General features: G+C 41.7%; 1 pseudogene; it reads right to left on the minus strand.

Moving 5' to 3' along the window:
* Nucleotides 1–9,432: 9,432 nt before the first annotated feature.
* On the minus strand, nucleotides 9,433–10,349 carry LOC110599088 (proteasome subunit alpha type-3 pseudogene; annotated as a pseudogene).
* Between the last annotated feature and the right edge of the window lie 2,611 nt (nucleotides 10,350–12,960).

Here is a 12,960-nt window from a genome sequence, read left to right on the forward strand (position 1 = left end):
CAAGAGTAATGCAATTGGCCATCTATGGGCTGACTCCTGAAATAGTAGGCCCAAATAAACTTTCCCTCCTCTAAAATTGTTGTCAGGTCTTTCGGTCATAATGGCAGAAAAGCTGACTAAAACACTTTGTATTTACTTATTTATCAACTGACAGGTAATTTTATATATTTACAGTTCTGCAGACTACTGTGCACCTGACCTCTTTGGTCTTGCTCTTCTCAGGCCCCCTAACAACCAGCTGAGCCTAAAAATCTAGGAATACCCTAACTCAAGCCACTTCCCTCTACACAGTGCATGGCCTCTTGCATTGCCAAAAGCTCTGACTATGGGGAAGATTTCCCCTTACCATCATCTTTCAGAATCATCATCCCGAAGGGCACAGCAGTCCATTTGTGGCAGTTACATACTGAGCTAACAGACCAGTAAATCTCTAAATTTTACCAATGTGGCAGGCTCCAGAATATTTGTAGGGCTGACCTTCCACCCTCTGGAGTACACACAGCTTATGAAGGCATCTGGAATAATTAGATCCCCAGGCCCCATTATGCAGCTATCAATATAGTGATGTTCTATGGGAGATCAAGGTGGTCCAGTTACCTTCAGAGTGTGTTATAAAAGAGCAGCAGAATTATCATAGCCTCGGGCAGAGCCAAGAACATGCACAATTACACAGCTCTTGATCCTAAGTGAATGCAACCGCTTGTCCTTTCTGGAAAATAATGCATTTTTGGAGAGCAATAATCACAGTCCATATTTCCAAGTTTCTATTATTCCACTCCAGTAAAGACACCAAATCCTGCACAACAGCTGTAATGAGGCTACTTCTTTGTTAAGTTTTAGGGAGTCTACTCTCATCCTCTATGAGTCAACCACTTCTGGTAGGGGTCAAATTACATGAATAAATTATATATATAAAATTCTACTACCCATAAATCATTTTTAAATAATTCACATAAAATTTAAAAATTCATATAGCATTAAATCAAAAGTTCCATGCATATAACACAGTCACAATATTATATAACCATCACCTCTGATTCCAAAATATTTCCATCACTTCAAAATGAACACCTTACTATTTAATCTGTGTTCTCTCTCTGTGGATTTGTATATTCTGGTTATTTCATATAAAAGGGATCACACAATGTGTGACTTTTCGTATCTGGCTTATTCCACTTAGCACACTGCTTTCTTTTCTTCTTTTTTTTTAGAGAGAGAGAGAGAAGAGAGAGAATTTTTAATATTTATTATTTTTAATATTTATTTTTTAGTTTTCGGCGGACACAACATTTGTATGTGGTGCTGAGGATCGAACCCGGGCCGCACGCATGCCAGGCGAGCGCGCTACCGCTTGAGCCACATCCCCAGCCCCTAGCACACTGATTTCAAGATTCACCCACATAACATGTTCTTCCTTCCTTTTTGTGTCTGGTTCATATCCTATCATATAACAATGTGTTATAGGATTTATCTATTCATCTGTTGGTGGACATTTGAGCTGTTTCCAATCTTTATCTATTAAAAATAGTGGTGCTAAGAACACCCATGAACATGGACTTGCATGAGTACCAGAGTTCAGTTCCTTCAGGTGTCTTAGTCTACTCATTCTATTACAACAAATATCACAAACTGGTGGCTAACAATAGAAACTTATTTTTCTCACAGTTCTGGAGGCTGAGAAGTCTTGAGATCAAGGTACCAACAAGGTAGGCGTCATTCTGAGGCCTCTTCTCCTGGCTGGTAGCACTCCTATGTGCTCATGATCTCTGTTCATGCAAGCAAAGAGAGAGACCCTCCCTCTTCCTCTCTTCAGAAGGCCACACATTCTGTTGGATGAGGACCGCCTGTGATCTCCTTACCCTTATTGCCTCTGAAAGGCCCATCTCAAAATATTGTTACCTTGGGAGTTAAGCTTCATTCTATGAATTTGGGAAGGAGTAGGGGACACAATTAAGTCTATAGCAAGATGTGTACCTAGGAATGGAATTACTGCTGGGGTTGTGGCTCAGCGGTAGAGCACTCACCTAGCACGTATGGGGCCCTGGGTTCGATCCTCAGCACCACAGAAGAATAGATAGAATAAAGGTATTCTCACTACAACTAAAAACATATTAGAAAAAAAAGAATGGAATCACCAGGTCATGTGATAATTCTATATTTAGCCTTGTGAGAAACTGCCAAACTGCTTTGTGTGGTGGAACCACCACTTCAAAGTCCCAACAGGCATCTACTTTTACAGAGCCTCTCTGTGGTTCCATGCCCCATTGGTGTGTGTGTGCTGGTGTTTTACCATGAACACTACAGTTCTAACACTGCTGTTTTGCCCTTTCACATGTGTCTTTATTCGCTTTATGTTCATCATAAGAGAAACTTCCTTGTGGTAGGTACATTTTAGAAAGTTTTGAGTTTTTAATTAACATATGAAGTTTTTTAAATCTTGATTTTTTTCTATGGATCTTTTTTCTATAACATGATGGGTTTAATTTAACAGGTGAAACAACGTGTTAACTATATGATATAGTTCATACATATTTAATTCATAGTTGTTTGAACATGTTTTAATTTTTAAATATACCTAAGATGTGACAATACACTAATATATAGTATTGAGCAGTGACATATCAGAAAAAGATGAAAAAATAAGGAGATTTTCATCAGTGGACATTCATTATTTTGCTTTTTGGAACATGGGTCTTCTTTGAGTTTTGAATATGCTGGTGAATCTAATTTCTTAACTTCCTCAATATCACCAGGAATTGTTGGAATAAGTGACTCTAAATAGAAAAGTATTTTTCTGGCCTAAAGTAGCCAATGATGACCACACTGAGGATTTCAGATTCCTCTTGGAGGGTCTGCACTGTGAGTTTCCATGGGCCTCTTCACGGTCTCATGGCATAGCTCCACACCATGCTCACTTTCAACACAGGGCCAAAGCTCAGTCAACGATGGTGGATGCATCTGCTGGAAGATTACCTGTGACTTATTTGAGAAAGGAAGAATACACCCCGCTGCCTGGAGCTGCATGACTCGCTGCAGAACTTATCAGGGCCCCATGAGGCCACCCCCACAGGTCCTCTGCTATCTGCAAGCCTGGATGCCAGCAGAAGTCCAGCTAGTTGCCACTGTGGGTATACTATCTTGTACTTTCCATCACTTATTTCTTTATGCCTGCATTCTTTTGTGTTTAGTTGATTTTTTGTGGTATAACTTTTTTCAATTATTTTATGGTACTAATATATAAATAACACAAGGTTTACTGTTTTTAAGCATAAAATTTAATGGCATTAGCTACACCCATGATTTTCTGTAACCATCTACCACTCTCTATTTCATAACTTTTTCATGACTCCAAACAGAAACTGTAACTGTTAAGCATGAGCCTCTCATGAGCAATGGTAACCTTTTCTACTTTCTGTCTCTGTGAATGTTCTAATTTTAATGCCTAATTGTAGGGACAGGTGCATGGAGTACTGCATACATGGCACACGTTAAGGGCATCTGAGTGGCAGGCCACTCCCCTGGTGCTAGGCGCATGAGCGGCAGGCTGCTTACACTGTAGGCAGCCAGGACATGAGGCCATCTGTTGCAGCCCCTCCGCTTGCTCTACGGCCCTCTCCTTGATTGGTCGAGGCAAGGTCAGTTAGCAAGAAATTAAAGTATTTTGTGAAGGATTTTTACAAATACATTTATGAGTTACTTGCTATAGCTTTCTTTTCCAGTAGTATCCTTGTCTGGCTTTGGTATCAAAATAATGCTGATCTCATAGTGTGAGTTAGAAGGTATTCCCTTCTTTTTCATCTTTTGCAAGAGTTTGAGGATTGGTATTTAGTTTTTAAGTGTTGGATAGATTTCACAAGTGCCACCATCTGGCCATCTGGTCTGGGTTTTTTTGAAAGGTGTCTAAGTACTGACTCAGCCTCTCCTGTTACAGGTCTATTAAGATTTATTCCGATTTTTTCTCTTTTTTTCCATCTCATTTAGGTGGATTATCCCATTTATTGACTTTCAATTATCCATAATATTCTCTTATGGTTCTTATTGTTTCTATAAAAATTGATAGTGATGTTTCCACTCTCATTTTTATTTTGGTAATTTGGGTCTTCTCTCTTTTACTGTTAGTCAATATAGCTAAAAGGGTGTCATTTTGTTGTTCTTTTCAAAGAACCAACATTGGTGTCTTTGACTATTATTTTTCTAATATCTGTGTTGTCTCTACTCTGATTCTTATTATTTCCTTCTGCTGGCTTCAGATCTACTTTTTTCTAGATCCTTCAGATATAGATATATTTGGGATATATTTGGGATTTAGAATTGCTTGTTTTTTAATATACATGTTTATAGCTATGAATTTTCCTCTTAGTGTCTGCTTTTGCTGCATCCCATAAGTTTTTAGTGTGTTGTGTTTTTTTCTTCAATCACCTCAAGGCATTGTCTAATTACCTGTGAGTTATTCTTTGACCCATTGGTTGTTTAAGAGTGTATTATTTAACTGAGTGCAGTGACACATGCTTATAATCCCAGTAACTCTGGAGGCTGAGGTAGGAGAATCACAAATTCAAAGTTAGCCTCAGCAACTCAGCAAGACCCTAAACATTTTTTTAAAGGGCTGTGGCTTAGTGGTTAAGTGCCCCTTCCCTGGTGAAAAAAAAAAAGAATGTATTGTTTTAATTTTTAACTTTCACATATTAGTGTATTTTCCAATTCTCCTTCTGTTACTGGTTTATAGTTTTATTCTTTTGAACTCAGAAAAGATGCTTCATTGTGATTTCAGTCTTTTTAAATTTACTAATATTGTACGGTTGGCCCTGGAGAACACTGAGTTGTGAGTATTCTGCTCATGTTGGGTACAGCGTCCTGTGTGTGTCTGTTATGGCATTCAAGTCTCCGATCTCCTTGTGGATATCCTGTCTGCTTATACTATTCATTATTTAAAGTAGGGCATTAAACTCTCTAAACATTATTACGGAAATAAATACTTCTCCATTAAATTCTATCCATTTTTGCTTTGTACACTTGGGGTTTGTTGTTAGGTGTGAATGTGTGTTATGGTTTGGATGTGAGGTGTTCCCAAAAAAGCTCACATGTGAGACAATGCAAGAAGGTCTAGAGGAAAATGGTTCAGTTATCAGAGTCTTAATCCATTTGGTGATTTAATCCCACCAAGGAATTACTGAGTGGTCACAGCAGTGGTGGAGTGTGGCTGGAAGAGGTGGGAATTGGGGCATGGCTTTGGGTATATATTTGTATCTGGCAAGTGGAGTCTCTCTCTGCTTCCCAATCATGATGTGAGCCGATTCCGTCTGCCACACTCCTCCACCATGATGTTCATCCTCCCCTCAACCCCAAGGTGGTGGCCTTTGATGGACTAAGACCTCTGAAACCATGAGTCCTCAAATAAACTTTTCCTCCTTTACAATTGTGCTGGTCAAATCCTTTAGTCACAGCACCGAAATAGTTGACTAAGACAATGTGTTTGTACTTACATCTTCTTAGTACATTGGAACTTTTCCCAACATATAAAACATCCTTGTTTGTCTCTTGCAGCCTTTTGTGAATTGAAATCTATTTTGTTTGACAATAATAGAGCCACCCCAGGCCTCAGGTGCTATTCACACAGCTTGGTGTTTTTCCCACATTTTTGCTTCCCACCTTTTTGTCATCTAGCATAGTTTTGTGGCAATAGAATTGCTGATTGAAAGAATTTTTCATTAAATTTTAATTTTGTCATCCCAAATAGCTTTCATACTTTCTGGTAGGAAATCAACTATATATATATATATAAAAAACAGGTTGCTTTTCTCTTTCTGCTCTTTTTCTTTTGACAGTTTATGATATAGCGAGAAGGCAGGCCCGGCCCAGATCCACCCACACCAGCCTGTACAGGACCAGGACAGAGGCTCACAGGAGGCCCCAGTCCAACCCATCATAGGTGGACACCCACCAGAGCCCAGCCCCCAGCACAGGACACCCCTTTTGACCAGCAGACTACTGCAGGAGCTCAAGTCTGGCCCAGATCTGCCCTCACCAGCTGGCATGAGGTTCAGGATCCACGCTGCAAGGAAGAAGACATATAGACAACATGAAAAAACAGGGGAGGAAAGTGCCCCAAACAAACCAGGACACTACAATAACAGAAGCCGTGGACAGCGAAGGTGATAAAATGTCAGAGAAGGAGTCAGAAGGTTCAAAATTAAAGTGATCTGTGAATTAAAGAATGACCTAAATGAGCAAATACAGGCAAAAATTTGACCGTTTATGACTGTGTGTGTATGTGCATGTGTTTGGTGCCATGACTTGGACGATGATGTGTTTTGATGTGTATCTCTGGGAGTTCTTTGAATTCTTGTCTGTATATTAATGTCTTTCCTCATATTGGGGAAGTTTGGGATCGTAAGTTTTCTGCCCATTTCCTCCTCTCCTTTTGGAACTCCTACAATCTGTACACTGGCGTATCCGGTGATGTCCAAAGGTCCCCCACGCTCCGTTCATTTTTTCTAACTCCCTTTTCTTTCTCTCCTGCAACTGAATCAGTCCACACTCTGATTCTGCCTGCTCCAGTCTGCTGCTGAGCTCCTTTAGTAGGTTTTCAAGGCAGCTTTTGAACCCTTGAGTCCCAGAATTTCTGGTTGGAAACAGCTACGGTTTGGATCTGTGATGTCCCCTGACGTGTCGTGGGTTAAAAGTGGCCTGTGGTGCCTTGGGAGGAGTGGGACCTCAGGAGGTGGGACCTCAGGAGTGTGCCCTTGGAGGGGACCTTGGAATCCCGGCCCTCTTCTTCCCCGCTTCGCTTCTTAGCCATCATGAGGTGATGCCTCCTCTACCACACATTCCTGCCATGACGTCCCGGCCACCAGAGACCCAGAGCAACAGGGCCGAACATCCACAGACTGAAACCTCTGATACCATGAGCCAAAATAAACTTTTCACCCTTTTTAAGTTGTTTATCTCAGATATTTGTCCCAGTGACAGAAACCAACACAGAATGTTGATACCAAAAATTCAGACAGAAACCCTTGGAACCGGTCTGCAGAAGGAATTTGGAAAAGTTTGGGGAAACAAACTACATTAAACCTAGAGTTCTGTAAGCAGAGCATAATGGGTGATTCAGGTGAAGGCTCTGAGACCAGCAATAATGACAGAAATGCTACAGTGAAGGCCATGATGATGAGGTTTTGGGGGGAAACAGGACTCCATTCGGAGTTAGACTAGCAGCCACACATTACATTCTGGCAAATTATTTGTGTACATTTTGTCCATGCGCTGGATTTTCATGGGAGGCTGAGTTTAAAGGCGATGAACTAATTAATCTGGTAGAGGAAATTTCAAGGCAGCACAGCATTCAGGTTGTAGCAGGATGCTTTTAGCCGGATTTACAGTGAGAATTGGGAGCAAAACGTAGAGTGGAAATATTTGAAAAAGTTGTAGTTTGTCCAAAAAAGGAGCAAGGGTAAAAGTGTCCTCAAGAAGGGTACCATTGCTAAAGAGATAGCACCATTAAAAGAAGCTAATTTCTTTCACCAGGACAGTAGAAAAGATCCTCCGATGGAATTCCAGTAATCAGTAAGGCCCCATCTATGACAGGCTCAAAGGGTCAGGGTGTAGACCTTTCATGGGAAAGGCAAGCCTGAGCCCAAGGTGCCCTCTGCACAGGGTCACCTAGGAAATTGTTGGGGCATTCTTTTTGCTGTGAGCACTCAGAAACTGCTGCAGCCATGATTAATCAAGCCCTGATACAGCTCACGCGAGCAGCAGACCCCAGCATCATCCACATGATGCTCAGTGAACATGGTTTTTCTGGCATGCAAGGTGCACAAGACATGGGGTCCTAGAGGTGTCCTTCGAGATTTCAGAGGAAACCAGGAGTCCAGGCAGTATGTGGCAGGCTTGAAGCCACCACAAGAAGCCCCCAACAGGGTGATGCATAAAACTGTAAGAATAAAGCAAAAGCTGCAATGGAGACTCCACAGATTAGAGATGCTAGCAACATGGACCCCCTGCTAAAAGGAGCTGTAGGTAGCAAGCAGAGACACGGGGGTGGGCTGGCCAAGCCCTTTGGACTTTGAAACCTTGTTTGGAGACACTAGCAGTTGAGCACAGCCAGAAAAGGAGGAAGAATGTTCCTTCTTTATGGGGAAATGTCATCCTCTCCCACTGAGCACGGATGCACACAGAATGGTAAGTGAAGAGGGCACCGTGCCTGGCCAGCCAGATGAGCCAGGTGGTTGATGGGATGATGGATGCCATAGCCAGATCACCTTCACACCCTGGCCAAGCCCTTTGGATCTCACAGCATGCCACCACATGTCCCAGATGCTGCACATGAGGACATGTTTTAACATTTGTGTGTTTTGGTCTGGTTTTTCCTTTTCATGCCTTTATTCCTCCCTTTTGGGACAGGAATAGTTGCCCTGCACCATTGTATCTTGGAAGTTTATAACTTGCTCTTTTTATTTTTATAGGGGTTCAAGGTTGAGTTTTCCATAAGTCTTAGAGGACTTGGATGTTTGAATAATGCTGGAAGTATTGAGGCTTGGGGACTCTTGGAGATGGACAAGATGCATTTTGCATCATGAGATGGACATCAATCAAACAGGAGTGGCATGTCATAGTTTGGATCTAGAATGTCCCCCAGAAGCTCATGCGTTGAAGGCTTGGCCCCAGCTTGAGGTGCTATTGGGAGGGGGTGGAACTTTTAAGAAGTGGGTCTTACTAGAAGGAAGTCAGTTTGCTGGGGCACACCCTTAAAGGGCCCCATGGCCTCTTCCTCCTTCCTTCTCTTTTTGCTTCCCAGTCGTGGTGAGGTTGACAGACCTCCTCTGCCACATGTGTCCACCAAAACAGACTGTGCTGCCACAAGCACAGAGTGATGGGCAAGCAACTAGGAACTGAAACCTTTGAAAGCATTAGATACTGTTAGTCAATCCTGTTGCTATGATGAAGTACCAGAGATGAAAAATTTATAAGGAGGAAAGATTTATTTGGCTGTTTTTCTCAATTAATATTCTCAGTTTGTCCATGCATCATTTTCTTTATTTCCTTTGGTACTTTGTCCATGGTTTTCTTTTGCTCGTTGAACATATTTAAGACAGTTTATTTCATGTCTTTGACTAGAAACCCCAACATCTTGGCTTCCTCAAGGATGGTTTCTGTCATTTTTTTTCTTATAAACGGCCCATAATTCCCTGTCAACTTGGTGATTTCTTATTGAAAACTATTATAATAATATGATGTGGTAATTTTTGGAAATCACATGTTTCCTTTTCCCAGGGTTTTCTGATCTTGATTGTTAAAGGTTGTAGTCATCCATTTGTTTACTGACTTTTCTGAGTTCTTTTTGTTTCTTGGTTTGGTTTTTATTTTTTCAATTTTTTATTTTTTGAGACAGTGTCTCACTGGGTTGCTTACAGCATTGCTAAATTGCTAAAGCTGGCCTTGAACATCTGATCTTCCTGCCTCAGCCTCCCAAGCCATGGGATTAGAGGTATGTGCCACCACATCTGGCTCTTTTTAAAAAAATAATAAAAAAATGTAATGAAAATTGGTCAGTGATTCTGTATAACTCATAGGCTAAACAGTTATATGGGACTTTCATAGAAATGTGTATCAGAGAAGATACTGACGTAATGTTATATACTATGAATATCTGATTCATCTTCTTCCTTTGAAGATTCCTTAGCATATTTCTCTGCCCCTACCCTTATATCTTCTGGAACAAAGATTATTGGCCTTCATATCCTCCTTTAATCAATCCATGAACCCAGCAGAGATCTAGTTCAAAAGCCTCATCTTTAACTTCATTGACTGCTATGTTAGTTACTGTCACAACTTCTTTAACATTACAGCAGGTCATTTCACTCATCTGAAATTTTCTATTACTGTCTTTACAGCTTGCCTGGCTTTGCCAACAACACACCCTTGATGAATGGGTCCCTCGTGTGGTTCCTATGGTAAGACCCTAACATGGAACTACTGCACTGTGGAGGGTATACAAAGGTATGGACATGGCCACCTGTCTATGAGATGTTTTAGTGGAATGTTGCAGCCAAATATAGATATAAAGTTGGAGGTTTCTTCTTTTGCTATGTCTGCTGAAGAATGAGCATCTGCAAACAAACCTGCTATGGCAAACCCAACATGCTGGCCAACACTTAGTCATTTATTGAACTCTTTTTCATAAGCTTAGAAAGGACTGATTTTTCTATCCAACAGCCAGCACTATCTTTACATCTCATCCTGATAGCTGTACTACCATTTTCAGAGTTTACAGCATATTCAGCTTGAAAAACTCTTCCATCAGGAGAGAAAGTACAGGCTGACAGGTCATACCTGGTGCCAATGGTGCACACCATGCCAGAGCCACCAGGACACGCAGGGTCACCTGGCCTGAAGCACTTCACTACACTGCATGACCATGCAGACTAGTCTAACCTTTAGTTCTGGACATTCAAGGACATCTCTGTCAAAACTGATCTCGGGTGCAGCTCACTGACAGAGCACTGACGTAGCATATGTGAGACCCCGGGTTCCATCCCCCGCACCACAGAAACAAACTAAATCACTTTTCTACCCTGAGTGGGTGCAAATTCACACAAAACAAACAGGCACCTCCCATTAGTCTTCCAGGTAGTCCAGTAGATTAGAATAGACAAGCAATAATTTGTCTTTTTGGCTCCCTCTGGAACCAGAGTTCAAGGTCCCACACTGGGAAAGTGGACTCTGGGCTTCAAGACCAAGCTGGGGGTGGGGGGCAAGAGTGAGCAAACGTGCCAGACGGCTTTTAGGTGCCTGAGGTGCCTTTTCCTGGTGTCACTGTCTTCCTGGTTTCTCTAAGACTTTGACGAGTTTCCCGAGTTCAGACAATGTTTCCCTCCCTCCCTCCCTCCCTCCCTCCCTCCCTTCCTTCCTTCCTTCCTTCCTTCCTTCTTTCTTTCTTTCTTTCTTTCTTCTTTCCAAGCTTTCTGCGGAGGCACAGAAGTTTAAAGCTGTTCTCTGCTGTTCTCCTGGTGTCACTTCACTTTGAAAAGTCTGTCTTTATGGCTGGCACTAGTCTCTGCCAGTCCCCAAGGAGTGCAGAATTATTTATTGGCCATCCTGGTGTGGGCGGAGGTATGGAGGTACTGACTCTCAAACGGCTCTATTTGCTCTTATCTGTGGGCCCAGGAACTGATGCAAGAGCTCTCCCACTCTTCAGCACGTCCATTCAAAGTACACATCATCGTCGCGGGATGAATCCATGCGACTATACGCCCTGTGAGAAGGACCTGGGCCAGAAATCCATATATCACCCAACACATCCTCTTAGGTTAACAAGTGGGCTGTGATGGTTTTGCATCCCCAGGATCAACATCTACTTTGATTTCATGCAGAAAGTCCTTAAAATATCTGGGAATCCCCTTCAATGAACATGGCAGGTACCTCTGAGGAAGGGGGTGATCACTACTTCATGTCCTGCTGCTATCTTGGGCTCTTCCCCATAGGCACTGAGCCTCTGCCCTCAGTAGCTTTGAGAACTGGCTCAAGCCATTCTGCTTATTCATTTTTTCTTATTTTTCATTTGTTCTTTTAGATATACATGACAGTGGAGTGGATTTTGACATATTATACACACATGGAATATAATTTATTCATATTAGGATCCCATTCTGGTACATGATATGGAATTTTACTGGTCTCGTATTCATATATGAACACAGGAAAGTTATGTCCCATTCATTCTACTGTCTTTTCTATTCCCAATTCCCCTCCCTTTCCTTCATTCCCCCTTCTCTAATCCACTGAGCTTCTATCCTCCTGAGTTTCTGAGTTTCCCAAATGGCAGTGATATGAAGCATTTTTTTCACATGCTTGTTACCATCCATACAGTCCTAAAGTTAACAACATTGCACTGCACACTTGAGATTTTGCTAAAAGGGTAGCTCTTATGTCAAGTGTTTCTTATCACAAATACATAATAAGCCAAACATTGGGGTACACACCTGCAATCCTAGCTGCCCAGGAGGATGCACAAGTCTCAGAATTAAAAGGCCAGCCTGTGCCACATAATGAGACACTGTCTCAAAAATAGTAAATTATCGTTATTATTAAATAATGATAATATTAATATTAAATAATAATAATAGAGAATGAGAGCAAACTTGGAAGTGTTGGATATGTTCATGGCATAGTTTGTGGTGATGGCTTCATAGAAAAACCTTTATCTTCAAACTCATCAAGTTGTATACAGTAAATATGTATGTCAATAAAGTGATTTTTTAACTGCATGAAGCATTTTAGTACACATTTATATATATACACACACACACACACAAATGGACAACAAACACGTGAAAAGATGCTCAACATCATTAGCCATCAAGGAACTAGAAATTAAAACCAGAATGAGATATCACTTCATATAATGAAAAAGACAGATACTGAACGTTGGTGAAGATGTGGAGGAATCGCAGCTGCCATGCACTGATGGTGGGAATGTGAAATAGTGCAGCCACCTTGGAAAACAGGTGGACGATTCCTGGAATGGCTAAGCATAGCTGCTACATGATTCGGCAGACCTGGTCCTAGACATATACTCAAGATGTATGAGAACACACTCATGCAAAAGCCTGGATATGCATGTTATAGCATCATTATTCATCATAGCCAGAAACCTGGAAATAACCCTAATGTCTCTACAGCATGGTCTCTCCGTGCAGTGGAATGTTGTTTGAAAATGCAAAGAAATGAAGCCCTGGCACTGCTGAGGTGTGGGTGGCCTCCCAAACAGCATATTGCATGGTCCTGATTCTGAAAAACTTGCAGAACAGGCAAACCAGAGAGCGGATGAGTGCCTGTCCAGGGCTGGGGGCAGCGGGGGAGGAACTTGGTGGGGAAGCTAAGGGGTACAGGGTTTCCTTGCAGGGACAATGAGATTGTTCTAAAACTGATGGAAACCAGTGAATTGTATAGTTCAAATGGGTGAGT

The sequence above is a fragment of the Ictidomys tridecemlineatus genome, chromosome 6 (assembly GCF_052094955.1).
Source record: "Ictidomys tridecemlineatus isolate mIctTri1 chromosome 6, mIctTri1.hap1, whole genome shotgun sequence".
NCBI lineage: Eukaryota > Metazoa > Chordata > Mammalia > Rodentia > Sciuridae > Ictidomys > Ictidomys tridecemlineatus.